Source organism: Tenrec ecaudatus, chromosome 13 (assembly GCF_050624435.1).
Source record: "Tenrec ecaudatus isolate mTenEca1 chromosome 13, mTenEca1.hap1, whole genome shotgun sequence".
Lineage (NCBI taxonomy): Eukaryota > Metazoa > Chordata > Mammalia > Afrosoricida > Tenrecidae > Tenrec > Tenrec ecaudatus.
The window spans coordinates 122,076,714-122,088,225 of record NC_134542.1 but is presented as its reverse complement, the minus strand read 5'-3'; the positions used below and the strand labels follow the sequence as shown (position 1 = coordinate 122,088,225).

The 11,512-nt window shown below is 41.4% G+C and overlaps 1 pseudogene; it reads left to right on the top strand.

The window, feature by feature from the left end:
* The first annotated feature begins 3,876 nt into the window (after positions 1-3,876).
* Positions 3,877-4,254, top strand: LOC142424279 (microtubule-associated protein 1 light chain 3 beta pseudogene; annotated as a pseudogene).
* The last annotated feature ends 7,258 nt before the right edge of the window (positions 4,255-11,512 follow it).

Below are 11,512 nucleotides of genomic sequence, written 5' to 3'. Positions count from 1 at the left end.
TCATAGTCTGTGTGGGATATCCTACCAACACTATAAATGTATGAAACCCACTGCAGCCCCTTCTCTGGATCTAGGCAGACCCAGTAAATATTAAAGCGACAGATAGTGAATGCAGAGACTGCAAAAGAGAGTCTCAGAGAAGCCTCAGGCTGCCTCAAGTCTCCCTCAGATTCCTCCAGCTACATCTCTCACTGGACACTAGAAAACACACAAACATCCTGGTTATCATATTCACTGTCTGTAACTCATGTCCACTTATACACAGTTGCTATCCATCAAATCATCTTTTAAAATTCCAGGAAGTAAAAGTCAGCACAATCCAGACTCTATAATGACTTAATGTGTTATGTCCTGAATGGGGTCACCTGGAAATTCCAGCGCTGGGCACCTCTGCAAGACTTTCAGAGGTGGGGCTGGGTGGCTCTCATCAGCAGAGGGGGGGCTCTATTTGAATACCCTCTGCCTATATATCCATAAGTGAAGTTGAATGACTACTAAGAGGGTCACTCCCAGAGTAGATAAGAATGTTCTAGGTATCTTGGAGAGCCATGTGGGTTTGGTTCATTATTCAGTGGGCTGCTAAAAGGTGTGTCATTCTAAATCACCAATTGCTCTGCAAGAAAAATGTAATGCTCTTACTCCCATTAAGGTGTACAGCCTCAGAAGCCTATAAGGGCAGCCCTACTCTGTTCTATAGGGTCCTTATGAGAAAGAATTGACTTAATGGAAATGTCAACCACAGTTAGAGACACTTCCTAAAAATGCAGGGCCCCTCTCCACCTCTTTAAGTGTGGTCCTCGTTCTTTTACTGAACCAGTTAAATATTCCTGGTAGAATTAGATATTTAATCTGACTCAAGCACCCTTATCTAATGCGGTTTTATGTTAACTTTTGGAAGAGGAAAATCCATATGCTAAAAGGAAAGCCTTCCCCAGCCCTCTCAGGACCTGCCCTTAATTGTTCCCTTGAGTTGGATATGAGACTGGCTCCCAAGTTACCTTCCCTTCACAAGGCCTCTGCACACCAAGCACTTGAAGGTACCGAGTTAACCTTAGAATTTCTATAGATGCTGAAGCTCTCTGCATCCTTCAGAGAAGCCAAAGCTGTTTGCAAATTTGCATAACACATTGGGAAGTTTCCAGGGAGTCTTCCATTGCCTCGAAAGAAGTCCCATATTTGAGCAGTTGATTGTGTTCTCCAAATCTGGGTATTTTGCTTTTTTTAAATGTTTTATTGGGGCTCATACAACTCTCATCACAATCCATACACACGTCAATTGTGTAAAGCACGTCTGTACATGAATTGCCCTCATCATTTTCAAAGCATTTGCTCTCCACTTAAACCCTTGGCATCAGATCTTTTTTCCCCCTCCCTCCCCGACCCCCTCTCCCTCATTAACCTTTGATAATTTATAAATTATTATTTTGTCACATCCTGCCCTGTCCGATGTCTCCTTTCACCCCCCTTTCTGTTGTCCGTCCCCCAGGGAGGAGGTCACATGCAGATCCCTGTAATTGCTTCCCTCTTTCCAACACACTCTCCCTCTACCCTCCCAGTATTGCCACTCACACCCCTGGTCCTGAAGGTATCATCCACCCTGGATTCCCTGTGCCTCCAGCTGCCCATCTGCACCAGTGTACATCCTCTGGTCTAGCCAGACTTTCAAGGTAGAATTCGGATCATGATGGCGGGGATGGGGAAGAAAGCATTTAGGAACTAGAGGAAAGCTGTATTCTTCACTGGTGCTACATTACACCCTGACTGACTCATCTCCTCCCCTAGAGCCCTCTGCAAGGGGATCTCCATTGGCCGACAAATGGGCTTTGGGTCTCCACTCTGCACTTCTCCCCTCATTCACTATGGTAAGATTTTTTTTCTGATGATACCTGATCCCTTCGACACCTCGTGATCGCACAGGCTGGTGTGCTTCTTCCATGTGGGTTTTGTTGCTTCTGAGCTAGATGGCCACTTGATGGTATTATGCTCTCTAATACTATATGCTTCCTAATGACCATGAGGCACTTTGATGCTTTATTCAGAATCTCAAAACTTCAGTTTCTCCAACTTTCAAAATGATATACAATTATCAACTATTTCAAGAATTGTAAAAACATGTTTTGTGTTCTCTTCAAAAGATATTTGGGCTGAGATGAACACAATACAGTGTCAATCTACTGGCATTTGGCTGAACTATAAGGATGGAGAGAAACTGAATATGTTGAAAGAAGCTCATTGAGGTCAGAATTTAATGGTATAGAGACCACTGGTCCTTCTGGGATTGATTTCAACTTATCCAAAGTTTGATGTGTTTCTCCCGTCTTCTTAGAAAGAATGACAGATTTTCATTTTCAGTATCTTCCTGGCAGGAAAATAAAAGAGATATTTGGACTGTACTTGCTGAGGAGTCCCTGGAGAGGCTCTGGACTTGGGTAAATTGGGAAAGTCTAGACACAAAAGGAAACAAACACTCAGCACCCTGCACTTGCTCCCATGGCAAAAACTGGGTCCCATGTACCTGAGCTTCCTCTGCTGCCCTCTTGGTCTCCTGACACTTGAGATGTTTGATCACTTCCCCTTCAGTGTCTCCTGGTACTTTTCACAGAATACATGCCAGTGTCCCCAGGTTTCAGATTGTTCGTGGTTGCAGTGCATTGATTTGAGAAGACAGGGTTGTTGCTAAAACTGCCATCACTAGGCTTCTTTGCTACATAATTCAGGCTTTGTTTCTCAGAGCCTGATAGATCTAGAAACTTGCTAGCTGCAGACATGGCAGTGAGAGATAGCCGTCTGAGAAAGTGTTCCCAACCCATGACTGGTCTGTAGCAGCTCTACCTGCACGATCACACCTAGGAAAAAGGGGGAAAGGGGAGCGCAAATTTAAGAGTTCTAAGATGGAAAGCACTATTTTTGACATTGAAAGTGCTCACAGGGTAGGACATTCGTGTCACCAAGAAGAATCCGGAAGGGTGTTACCTCCACAGGCATCTCTGATCAACATGGGAAGGATGAAGGCCCCAAAACCTGACCTTCACATGTGACGTGGAGTTCTGCTGCCATATTTTACACTGCAGGTGATTCATGTGTGCTGGGTTTGTGGAAACAGGAGCAGGATGGTTCTAAGTAGGAACAGCTGAGTGATGGCCCCTAGAGGGGATTTTCCTGACCCATGTTCTATGATTCAATCTCTCCCCTTCATCATTTGCACTGACTGTGGACAAACAAGTCCTCCCTGAAACCATGGGTAGTTTGGTAGAAATGCATGTGGTTGGCCTGAGACGTGAACCACAATGAAGGAAATTCCCGAGGATGCCATTTTCCTTGGAATATTCCACTTTCTCTCTGGGGAGCTGAGTCCTATCCTAAGGACAAGGGCAGTCTATGAGAAATTCAGGCTGTTGGGTTAAAGTGAGGGTAAAATGATGAATATTTCTGAACATCCACGTCTCTTAAAAACACACATTTTAATGATACTTTATCCACATATTATACAATTCAGTGATTAAATAAAAGGGTTGTAAAATCTTTACCACGATCAATTTTAGAATATTTTCTCCCCCCCATAATCATTAGTATTTATGTAATATTTTCACATTTTTCAAAAATACACACAACAAAGAAGTCACTAATTGAACAACTTCTACATGTGTGATTCGGTGCCATTGACCATTCTTTTTATGTTGTACAACCAATTATTGTATCCTCCTGTGAATTGTTCCACAAACATTAAAATTAATTCACTGCCACCTAAGCAAAAACTCTTCCTCCTTCACGCATAGTAAAGTTTGGTTTCTGTTTAAAAATAATTTTCTTGACAGGGGAAGTTGCTGTCGTCCTAGTCTGAGCTACCGTCTGACGCCGCCGCCACCGTCCCGCGCTATGCCGTCTGAGAAGACCTACAAGCAGAGCCGCTCATTTGAACAGAGTGGAAGATGTCCGGCTTATCCGAGAACAACATCCTACTAAAATCCCGGTGATAATAGAAAGATACAAGGGTGAGAAGCAGCTTCCTGTGCTGGATAAAACCAAGTTCCTCGTCCCCGATCACGTCAACATGAGCGAGCTCATCAAAATCATACAAAGGCGCCTGCAACTGAACGCCAACCAGGCCTTCTTCCTGCTGGTTAGCGGCCACAGCATTGGGAATGTGTCCACGCCCATTTCTGAGGTGTGCGAGAGCGAGCGGGATGAAGACGGCTTCCTGCACATGGTCTACGCCTCCCAGGAGACGTTTGGCATGAAGCCGGCTGCCTAAGACCAACCAAACCATCTTCAGAATGTCACCCCTTACTAAGGGGCGGGGAAGGAAAGGGATGTTAGCGCAGGTCGATCGGTCAGCCCCTCAGCACAGGCCCTCACCTCTGCGGTGTCCCGCCCACTGGAAGTTGTAGCATGTTTCCCTCACGCAGTGCGCACCCTCAGCTTCAGCAGACTATTTTTATTTAACTCAGATGTTAGGTTTACAAATAAAGTGCTTTGCATTTTAAGTTGCCAATAAAATAAACATTGGAGTTAAAAAAATAAAAATAATTTTCTTGATATAATATTCACACTTCTATCATTAAACCACCTCTAAAAATAGTTCCATATGCATCGTCACAATCAGCTCCAATGCGATCCTGCCTCCTTGCCCACTGATCACTCCCCAATTACCCTCTCCCTCCCCTTCCAGATAAACCATTGCCTCAGTGATTGTCTCTATGAATCCACTTCTTCTGTGCTCCAAACAGGAGACAAACAGAAAGAAATAATAATATAAAGATACAACTAAAAATAAAGAACATGAAAAAAAGAGAGGGAGCACCTTCTTCCCTTCTCATTTCCTCCTTCTCACCTGCCTCGGTGGTTGTGGAGTCTCACCTGTCACTTTTCAGTTACGAGTCAGAAATGCCCATGGTTTGTGACAAGATTTAGCTAATCAGTTCTCTAGGTGACCATAATCTGAGTACAGGATCTTATAACATGGCTCTGCACAATCCTCGCCTTCATGAGGAGATCACTGAAGATAAGGGCATTAGAGCAAAGTGTGGTGAAGAAAGCAAATGGCACAAGGCTATCAATTACCTGGGATCTTAAAGTCTTGTCTTCAAACAAGCAGCCATCTCAGTGAGGTGTCAAGTAAGTCCACACTGAAGAAGCACATCAGCCCATGTGATCCAAAGACAGTGACAACAAAATCCAAGTATGATGAAGGGAAAAGTTTCAGCGCTCAAATTGTGAACCTCCAATTTGTAAGAAGCTAAGTGGGCAGTTGGAACTCAAAGTCCATCTGGAGAATATCTAGTCATATTGGGCCTTTGGCAGATCCCCTTGACAAGCTTTATTACCAGACAGAGATGATTGTAAACTTGATCATGGTGGATCAGACCATGGAATAATATACTTGGTCAGTTGACCTACCTCTTCACCCAACCTGAATTTTCTCTAGGGTCAAATATTTTTCACTTGTTCCACAGCAATTTTTCCCCCTCTGGACTTTAAAATACTGAGGGTGATCTTTTCTTTGTTACTCTTTATTTTCATTTTTATATTAATTTCTTCTTGCTGTTTTATTTTGTTTTTGTGTTTTATTGTTTCTATTGGGTTTCCAGGTTTGTAAAGCACTGGAATGGATGCATAGAGACAATATCTAATGTAATGGTCTATGGGGCATGTGGGGAGCAGAGGAGTCAGGAGGGTGAGGGGATTTGGGGAGCAAAGAATGAATGCAAGAGAAGAGGGAACATAAGAATTCGTTATGCTGTGTGTGTATATACATATATACTTACTACTCCTAAAAAGCGATTTAACTACGTAAGTTTATTATATGTGAATATATCAAGAAACCCTACATTAAATAAACAAAGTTTGACCAATGGTTACCATGGGTGAAGGAGAAATGGTTATTAGGGGGTATTCAGTTTATATTAATGGTGGTGGGATAATTTGGAAAAAGATATCAATAATAGTTGAAAAAGTAATATATGAAGAGTATAATCAAAGGCACTGAATTATACATGTAATCATTGTTGAATTGGGGATTTTTTTTGTGTATACCTTACCAAATTAAAAATATGATAGGACTAACCATGAGTATAAAGAAGAAAAATTTGGATTGATAATGATTGTATGCCTTCCCCCCACCCCCAAGAAACATCTTTATTGATACAGTATGTATTTGCCATTCCCTCTGACATACCCTGAGCTAATTACTATCCACAGGCTGACCGGGGAGGTGCAGGGAAAGGAACATACTGGGCAGACAGACGTGGGACTAAGAACTGCGGGGGGTGGATACGACTCCTTCACGTGGCAAAGATGAGGAAGGCCACCATTAGGCAGAAAAGCTCCACGGCCTTTGAGAAGGCAAAGCCCAGGATGACATAGAAGAGCTGCTGCTTCAGAGAAGGGTGCCTGGCACACCAAGGATGAGGCTCCCAAACCCAGTCCCAATGCCGCCACGCCAACTGTGGCAGCCCCAGCCCCAAAGAACTTGGCTGCTGTGCCAATGTCCTTGCTGGCTTAGAAGCTGATGTCGAGCTGATGAAGTGCTCATCTGTCAGTGTCTCCGGCTATTTCTGCACCAACACAGACAAAGGTCAAGTCAACAACTGGGAGATGCTCCTGACCAGGAAAGGGGTGGAGACGAATTTGGTGCAGGCATACATTTTTTTTTAAATTTTAACAATTTATTGGGGCTGATACAATTCTTTTCACAGTTCATACATATACATACATCAATTGTATAAAGCACATCTGTACAGTCTTTGCCCTAATCATTTTTTTCTCTTTTCTTCTTTTACATTTTATTAGGGATACATTTTTAAGGGATGAGGGGCAGTGTCAGGGGAGCTGCTTTTAGTGCAGAGAAGACAGACAGCTGTATGCCTCTTCTTGATATGATTGAATTATTGAATTGTAGCATATGTGCATGAAGTTCCAATAATTTTTTTTTTTAAGAAAGAGATTGTCTGTTACTTACACAGACCTTCAGGTAGGGCTTTGGTTAACAGGCTCATGGCCGTTTTTCTCTTTGTGAATAAAATTCTATTAACACACAGCTATGTCCTTCACTACTGCCTGCTGTTGCTTTTACACTCAATTAGTAGGGTTCAGTAATTGTCTCCAAGACTCTATAACTAATGAATAATAAATTATGGTTTTCAGGCCTTTTTCAAAATGGAAATTTGCTAACCCCTGATCTAGGGGTAGAGTTAGGAAGAAAAACAGCAAGGCTTTCTGAAATATATAATTTTAAACTATGATGATTATTTGACAGAATATTTTTAAAATTTCATCTGGATGGATAGGTTAGAACTACCAACTCCAGTTGCACAGTGGTGATTTGCTCAGCTGTTAAAATGAAGTCAATCATTCGGATCCACCAAGTGAAATACAGGCTTGAAAATCTTATAGAAGTTCTAGTCTATCCTATAGGATTACTATGAGTTGGAAACTATCCGTGTTAGCAGAATTTGTTTGGGCGAAAAGCAACTTTTAAAATTTTACTTGAAAAAAATGACAAACCAATTTCAAACCATCAACTTTACAGTCATTAGTTCAATCCTTAACAGCACCACCCAGAGAGTCCACTGAGTCTGCCTGAAAGGTTTTCCAACTATGGCAGTTACATGATCTCCTGTCAACTTGCAAAGGAATGAAGTCTAGCCTGTCAATCAGGTCACAGCTTAATGACCTCATTTGGAGGTATAAAGGAGATAAATAGCTCACTGGAGGACAGATACTCTCTCTCCCTGCAAGGCATTCCTGTTGACAAGCCACATGGAGCTATGCAAGTATCAGCCAGAGCCTTGGAGCTGGAGGAGCCATAGGGACAGACCCATGCCAGCACTAATATGCTTTCAATGGCACTGGATCCACAAGACCTTCCACCTCCTAGCCTGTGGTGTGCCTTCACTCAGCACTGTTGCATGTGTTGCATGAATCTGAAGTGGAATTTAGAGACTGGTATCAGACATATGGGCTAATATTGGACTTAAGGTTTGATCTGAACTGGGCTGGTATGTTTTCTCTTTATATATGGCTTTTTCTATACACATAGGAATATCTATGAATTTCTTTATATAGTCCACCCGGACTAACACACTGACCTTCTCAAAACATATGCTGATCGCCCCTGGCAGAGTAATATTCACTCCCTATGGAACAAGCTCATTTGTGTTTTTCTCTCCAAGAGAATGTTTTCTCTTCTTAGAACTTTGAATTCACAGATACCAAGAGTAGGCACTGAATCAAAAAATATAGATTCCAAGTGGGAAACTGTGAGATGAAGAACCCTGAATTGAAATAAGAAAACAGACTTGAAACTCCCTCCCCAAACACTCCAGAGTCAGAATTCTTCTTTCAGGCCCTTACAGTGCCCTGCAACACAGCTCCCTCCCTGCATGCGTGGTTCGTATCTGTACTCACACTGACTTTCCTCAGTGTGTCTTCCCCACCGTAATACATGGATGTGTGATTGACTTTTAGACTGTCCATTCACTGATACAGTGTGTTCATGGTAATGTTTCTGGAGATGGTACACCAGCTTTCATAGAATCTGTATAATACGCGATAACAACAGTACTAATATGTGAGACCCACAGTAGGCTTGGAGCATGGCTGATACAGGTCACGGCAGTGCTACTCAAAGTGAATCCAGAGATTTCACAAGAGAATCACAAAGACATTTTATGCTCCCTCAAGTCTCGTCAGACTCAACCAGTTGCACATTAGTGTTGACACTTGCAAACACAGTATATGTTGGTCATGAAAACCATCACACATTTCCAGTCTCCTGTTCATAGCCACTCACACACACTAGCTCTCAATAAAATGACTTGTTACAATACCTGAGTGAGATGACTCTTATGTTCATACAAACTACTGAATGGGGATACCTGGGAACTATGGTACTGTGGATCTTCTACCAGAACTGTATGGTTGGGAATGGTGTGGATTTTATTAGCAGAAAGGAGGGAGGGAGTCTATTTGCATAACTTCCTATTACACAGCAGCAAATATGGTTGGATAATTTCAAAATGCTCACTATCCCACCATACACATAAATGAATATACCAGCAGAATTGATGGGAATAGTGCTTGGAAATGATTTATTATTATGTGATTGTGATACACAGAATACAGGTCTCTTCATATTGTTTCATACAAAAGTGATTTATATATAGATGATTTAAGGCAGAATGTATGCTCACTTGCTTAGCTTTTTTCAATTTATTTCATTTATGTGACAATAGACCCATAAGTTTATATCTAGCCAACATGAATAGATTTTAATGTTCAATACCTTAGAGCAGGAACATGTGTATACCTCAATTTATCTGTTTTTATACATTTGTTTCTTGTTTCTGGTTTTTTCTTCTCTTTCTCCATTTTTTAAAACATTTTATTAGGGGCTCATACAACTCTTATCACAATCCATACATATACATACATCAATTGTATAAAGCACATCCGTACATTCTTTTCCCTAATCATTTTCAAAGCATTTGCTCTCCACTTAAGCCCTTTGCATCAGGTCTTTTTTATTCCCCCTCCCTCCCCACGCTCCCCGTTTCTGGTTTTTTAATGTAAGTTACTACTTGGGTTGAAATAAAAAAGTGAGGGGGGGGAAGCATTCACATTCTTATTACCAGAAATCACAGAAACAAGCATGACCATACTGTAAAATTTTCAACAAAGTTGTAATATTAAAAACAAGAACAATAAATATATTTTTAGTGAGAGAGTTCCCATTAGGAGAGAAAAACACCAAAGTCTTAACTTTGCTGGAATATAATTCTTAGATAATATTTAAACTGCATAAAGGTTTTTCTAAAATATTTAATAATTTAAAACTTCTTGTGTTAAAGTGAATAGGATCTCCCAGAAGCACAGACTTATGAAAATACTTGTTTTATTGCAGAACATGTCTTAAGATGTAGATAATAAACAAAAATTGATTTCCTTCTAATCCCTTGATGGTGACTAGGGTAGCTGGAGAGTAATCACTGACAAAATGCAACCAAACTTACCTCTCCCGACCCTTAGCAGAACAAAAATCACTGAAAGGCTAGGTATGCATTAATAAAAATCTACATTTAACTGGCACAGGCCAGAATACATCTGAAATTATGTCCAGAAGCAACTCTCTTTGGTTTGTTTATGTATGAAGTGTTCAGTCTGAAGAAAAACATGAAAATATGTAGCTGAAAATCTTCTTCAGCAAGGGAAAAAGGAAAGGGCAGGCCCAGGTCCTCGACCAGTAGTAGTACCTTTGCAGGAGGAAAGAAACAATGAGAAAGCTGTATCTCAGATCCAGCTTCTAAAAGGAAAGAAATGGGCTTTCTTGAGACAATGATAGTTACCTGGGCTCGAGATGGGTGATCTGTGGGGCCTCACACCCTGGGTACCATCAATCCTCCAAGGCCAAGCCAAGCAGCTCTAACACTGAGGCACCTTGAGCAGGGTGCTACGAAGGTCTAGTGGGATAAACTATTCCACCCACTCTCTGTTGAGTTGGGCAGTCATTTCCCCAGTGACCTTTCTATTCATTGTATGGACATGGCCTTCTTGGAGGTCACAGATGTGGAGCAAGGTCCTCATGGCACACTCTTGTGCGGCCCAATAACTAGTTTAGTCACACCCACTCTGCCCTGGAGGGCACTTGCTAACATTTGACATTTAACCTTATCTCTTTGTAGCTTATATAACTTTTCCTGATCCTCCCCATTGTTGAAAACTTTGAATGCTGCACTGAGATGGTCTTACTCTGAAGTCTGGGGTCCACATTCTAACCTTTTTAAAGTTTTATTTTAACGTCTGGAGCTGATTGTGAGATGAAATTTGAGTGAAGTACAATGATCCCTTCTGGTGTAGTAGGGTCTACTTTGGTATACTTAAAACTTCTGGAAGATGTGACAGAAATTTGGTAGAATTTTCATTTAGTTCCCAAATGATTTCCCTAATTTTGTCATTAACTGTCTGCCTTAGTTGAGGCTTTCAGCAAGCCCTCAATGAGATAAAAATCATATCATTTTGAAGAATAAGGTGCTCATGACCATCTGATAATTCCAAGCAGGGTTGTGCTTGGGACTGCCTTGAAGTCTACGGGCTTATCCCAATTCTGGGCATGCCCTTCATCACCTCTCTTTGTGCAGCTATCTAAATCTCTCCCCATCTTCAGAGGTCAAGGCAGTTGTTAAAATCATATAGATGTCATGCCAAGTAAGATCATATGACTGAGATAGATATTTAAATTCTTTTAAAAATTGTTTATCTTTTATTTCATAATCATAAACTTAACTCTGTTTTACAGCTGGACTCAGGGGCAATAAGGGAAGTAGGAAACCCAAAGAAGTGGCGTGAGAGCACAAGATTAAACCACACTGCAAGCACATTGGGAATAGAAGGGTGATTTCCCAAGCTATACAAGGAATGGTCTGGTGCTTAAAACATGAAAATCCAGATCAAATTTAATTAGAATTGTCCATAGTCAACAATGGTGACCTTCTTGCTGGTCTTGCCATTTCTGGAA